Raw genomic sequence first — 5,743 nt, 5'->3', positions numbered from 1 at the left:
TTTTTGGCTTTGTAACAATTCTCCATTTTCTATGAATTAAGAAAGCCAAAATCAATTTTTTTTGGTCCTGTCCATCATTGTTGTTTATCTCATTATTGTTTTTATGTTCAGATGCTGCCACTAGCAACATTGACAATCTTGATCACATAATAAGTATGATAGTGAGGCGGTCCGGGGCGGGCAACAAGAGAGGCGACCTCTAAACACCCCTCAAGGCTCCCGTGCTGCTCAATTGGGGCTGGGGCAACCACAAGCACAACAAAACAGCAAACCCACAGCCAAACCAACAAGATAGGGGCACCACCTAGTTATGGTATGCGAACTAGGACGCAAGAGAGATTTTGGTACAACCAAGAAGATGCACCACACAACACACACAAGCAACCTCACACCAAGACACACACAAAATGGACCAGAGAGAGCTAGAGCAAAGGGAAGATAGAGAGAAAAGGATCTTGCGTAATACCTTATTTGTGACTTGCAAATAGAGATGGTTTGTTATGATGCTATCGTAGAGCTTGTACGAAAACTCACTCAATGCTTAGTGATTGCTAATCATTGCCAAAACACACACACACACTGTCTTAGGGTGTGGGAGACCTCTCACCACAATACCCTCTTACAATGGACACAAAATTGGCAATGAAAAAGACACTAAAACACTTTCTAAAATCAAGATCAACCGATGGAAACTCAAAATACACAAGTCACCTTGAATTCACCAAACCGTATTGCACAAATGGAAGGACGAAGATTTGAACGTCGAATCACGCCTTTGATGCACCAAACCTCAATTTATTGATGATGAAGGAGCATATACAATAGTGGTTTTGAGATTTGAGAAACTCACTCTCTCTCACTTGCAATGTGTAGCTTGAAGGCTTCTCTCACACCAAGAGTGAAGCTCACAAGTGGTTGCTACACCTAAGTCTCTCCTCACGCATAGAGTGTTGGGGTGCTATGTGAGATGTTGGAGGTTGTTTTACAAGAAGGAGAGGGGTCTATTTATAGGTTGGAGACCCCTCATAAAGATTATTGAAAATCCTAATTTACAAGCTAACAAATCAGGATTATGATTTTTTTGAATATCAAAACATTGCGGGCCTTCTTTGTCTGCTTGAGTCATGGGTGTGGGCTCAAAAGAGAGCATTATTGATGGTAGATAAGGTGAAAGTAAGTAAGGAGAGAGAGAGAGAGTTACTTTGTACATGTCTTGAGGTGAGGTGTCTTTTATGGTTAGGTCAATGCTATTTTGTGTTAGTATGTTAGTCGTTAGTAATCACTAGAAAGTTAATGTTACATTTACAATGGGTAGAGTGAGTTGATTTGATGAAGGAAGAGGGGTGAATTAAAAGAGAATCATTGAGATGGTGAAGCTTTGAAGAAGCTTGAACTCACCCTTGTGTAGATTGTGGAAAAAATGACCGCTGGTCTTCTTCTTCTTCTTCGCTTCTTTACGCCGCCGCCACGGTGAAAAGAGGATTTATTGACGAGAAATCCTCAATTTGCAGAAGTTATCATGGTTAAGATGCTGAATTTTAGATATTTTTAGGAGAGGTAAATGAATTTGTAACATAGAAGCAATAGAGAGAGACATGGAGAGGGTGTATGTATGTAAAGGTTCATAAAAGAACTATAGGGATGAGAGAGAAGGGTAATGGTGAAGAGGGTGAGAGAAGCCATGGAAATTGCAGGTTTGAGTGAGGGAAGGAGAGGGAGGGATGTGTAAGAGTGAGTAGGTGTGTGGAAGGGTGAGAGAAGACTAAGGGCTACTTGTGAGAAAAGTGGGCAGACTGGGGTCCACTCAAAAAATCATAGCTCACTGTTGGTAGCTCCAAAAATCATGAAAAAATTTGAGGTGATTATTCAAAGCGTGGGCTACATTGTCTCTTTTAACCACCGCTCCAAATTGGGAGTGGAGATAGGTGCCAAAATTCTCACCAAAAAGCCTATTTTTTATGCCTGCAAAAGTCTTTTAGTGGCCCCCTCTTTTGTTGAATTTGTACAATGCATCCAAGAGTGAGCCCCTCCTTTGTCATATTATAATACAAAGCATCCAGGTTGCCCTTGACCCATGCATGGAGGAGGATTATTGGTGAATAAAGAAATATATACATGGTGGGACTAGTGTATGGACTATTCATGGACTTTAGCTCAATGAGCACATGGTGTTAGAATAATGAGTAAAAATAATAATAAAAATATGGAGGAGTTATGGATATGGAAAGAAATTGGAATCATATGATATGGTCCCTCCTTGAATTATTTTGGGTGAAAGAGGAAAAGGTATGCAAGTAAATAATATAATAAAAGTAACCAATGAGTAGAAATCAATTTTTTGTTTTCACGAGAGTGAGGGTGAAAATGTGGGAGTGATTTGTAAAAAGGAAAAATATAAGGTTAGAGTATGTACATATTGGCAAAAAATATACTTATGGTGTAAGAGGATGAAAGAAGGTGTACATAGGTTTAATAAAACACACACCTAGGTAGAAATATTTAAATAAAATACCAAAATAATTATAAAAAATCCCTATATTTAGGCCATATATATAATGCGTAATTTACACACAAATGGGCTATAATATATTTTATTTTTTTGATTTTATTTATTTATTTGGCTCAACTAGCCCAGTGACTAGCTAGCTGAGGGTTTTTTAAGGAGATATGGGAAAAGTCCCGTAACTCACACACGCCTATGTACAGTGAAATGGTAGGGATAGCCACAGTGTTTGGGTGAATTTGGTAGGGTGGAGTAACTTACTATGGCAATTATGGAAAGCCGAAAAACGGCTATCATTAGCCCCCCCCCTTAGATAATGGTACATTCATGTACCATTTATCCGAGCATACAACATGTATATTATGTAACGTCTGTCTTTGTCTGCTCTTATCTTTGAAGAACCTTTGTTGTATGATTAAAAAACCTTGTATGATATGGAAGGTTCTCCGAGCCAATAGCAAGATGAAATGAAGTGACGGAGTAAACCTCCTCCATTGAGAAAGTTTCCATAAGCACCCCCCAGGATCAAAGATCTTGAAATATCTTTCCCAAAGCGAGATGTATGGTATGGAATCACTTACTGATTTTGATTGAACAAACTTGTAGATTTTACTGTTGTCCATCATTGCATCTATCACTATGAATGTGATATAAAAGATTGGTTGCTCTTCCTCTTGTGTAAAGTTGATGTATCTGCTACGATCTTCAAGATCTTGTATGAGCAAATTCCTGAACTGTAGCTCATAAATTTCATTCAACCTGGGTAGGCTCATCAAGTAAAAAATTCTATGACCTTTATGATTTAGGAAAGCTTGATCCATGCTTCCAGCTGCTATTGGAAGATATTGCAGATAGTTTACCACATAAGTAGATAATAGATGAAGGTTTCTATTGCTTCCAACACATTGGAAGAGAATAGATTTTGGCACTGATTGATGAAATATCCACATGTAGCAATCAACAAGTTTTTCATCTATGATGAAGACCAGAAGCATCACAATGTGCGACCTCCATACAACAAAGAACCAAGTGAAGAAGATTTGGAAACATCCGTTTATCACCAAGTATTCATGTCCTCTTCCACTTAAGAAGGTATGGTGTCCCCGATGAAAGGTATATGTGAAGAGAGGAGAAGTTGACCTTGAAGAGGTGAAACCCAATGTGAAGATGATTGGGGCTTCAAAAGCTTGGATTTTCTTGCTAAGAGATTGTCCCATGAATGAAGAGCCACCCACTAAAACACCATTGGAGAGAATGATACCCTTCTGATAGTTTTCTTTTATGATTTTATTTTTTACTACTCTCCGATGTTCTTCATCCCCTTCTAAGCCCCCCCTTTGGCAAGGTTGTAACTCCTCACATTGTACCACCTCAAAGGTTGATGGATTACCGTTTGATTTTGTGAAAACTTTGGCTTCTTGCATGATAGGTTCCTCCATGCTTAACATACATGGGTCATACCAATGCTTTTCAACATCCTCAAACACTTCTTCAAGATTATCCTCACATGGATTCAACTCACACTCTTCTACTTTGTTTTGGAGTTGACATTCTATGTACACAATCATCTCTTTATGATCAATGTGGTCTATGATCTCTCCACCTATGATTTCATCTTCTTCTTCACTCTCTTCTTTTAGGCAAGATACACTCTCAGAACATTCCATAAGATCAAGGTTACCTTCAAGGTCTTCATTCTCCATAGAGTCATGTTGCACAAAAGCTTCGCCTGCTCGGACTAGAAATTGGTCCTCTGCCAAAAGGTTGGATGTATCCATTATTGAATCATCAATGCCATTTGAGATATCTTGTGTCGATTTTTGCATGCTTGTGATAAAGGTAGAAGAAAGAGATTCCACATTTGAATCTTGGCCACACACTTTAGCACTTGAATAATCAGTTGGCATGTAAGTAACTTCTTCAACATTTGTCAGAGTAGAAGGAGACAAGTATGGCAAAGGCGATGACTCCTTGATAGAAACACTTTCACGATGGTTGGTTCTTCCAGCATGATGGAAACCATTTTTGACGTAGAAGTACTTGTGAAACTTCCTTCGGGTAATAGTGACCGCTTCTTCAAAGGTAGAGGGCCCACTACAAGTAATCTTAGTCTTTAGGAAAGGAGACAAACCCGAAATAAATTGATCCATTTTTACATAATCTGGAAATGTAGAACTAAATCCACATCCTTCCCATTGACGAGAAAAAATATCCTCATAAGCATAGTAGTCTTCACCATGTTGTTGAAGTCTCCCTAGTGAAGCCCATGCTTTCTCCGTTGTTGGAACTTTAGAGAATCTGGCCTTCAAAGCTTTGGAAATTTGGGTATATCCATCTTCAATCTGAGAAGACATACTCCAAAACCATTGCCCAGCGTTGCCTCTAAGGCATAACAATAGAAAATCCCCTTTTTCAATGTCATCCCTTTTACCAAGGATATGACAAACCATTCTAAAATCAGCAAGAAAATCATCAACATCTTCTTCTAGATTTTCGAAGAAGATTGGGATATCATCAAAGGTATAGCGTGTCATAGTCTATCAATGCTAGAACCACACAAAGATTAGTTCCAAACAGTCATCAACTAACTATACAAAGTTTTGAAAGGTCTTTCAACATGAATTCTAGACTTTTATGTGAAAACGTTTTTTTCCTTTCTTATGCTATGCATAATCCGAACCATATTCTAGATCAATTTTTGTTTCCTTGAAATTAAACTCGGTCATACATGTTTTCATGATTCATAAAATCTACTTGATTATGCTGAAATTCAAGCATTCATGCAATACAACAACACTAAGCACACAATCGTTCCTCAGTGGGGGCACCAAAATTGAGGCGGTCCGGGGCGGGCAACAAGAGAGGCGACCTCTAAACACCCCTCAAGGCTCCCGTGCTGCTCAATTGGGGCTGGGGCAACCACAAGCACAACAAAACAGCAAACCCACAGCCAAACCCAAACAAGATAGGGGCACCACCTAGTTATGGTATGCGAACTAGGACGCAAGAGAGATTTTGGTACAACCAAGAAGATGCACCACACAGCACACACAAGCAACCTCACACCAAGACACACACAAAATGGACCAGAGAGAGCTAGAGCAAAGGGAAGATAGAGAGAAAAGGATCTTGCGTAATACCTTATTTGTGACTTGCAAATAGAGATGGTTTGTTATGATGCTATCGTAGAGCTTGTACGAAAACTCACTCAATGCTTAGTGATTGCTAATCATTGCCAAA

This window comes from Adiantum capillus-veneris, chromosome 17 (assembly GCF_014529385.1).
Source record: "Adiantum capillus-veneris isolate H3 chromosome 17, ASM1452938v2, whole genome shotgun sequence".
NCBI classification, from domain to species: Eukaryota; Viridiplantae; Streptophyta; class Polypodiopsida; order Polypodiales; family Pteridaceae; genus Adiantum; species Adiantum capillus-veneris.
This window is presented reverse-complemented; position numbering follows the sequence as displayed.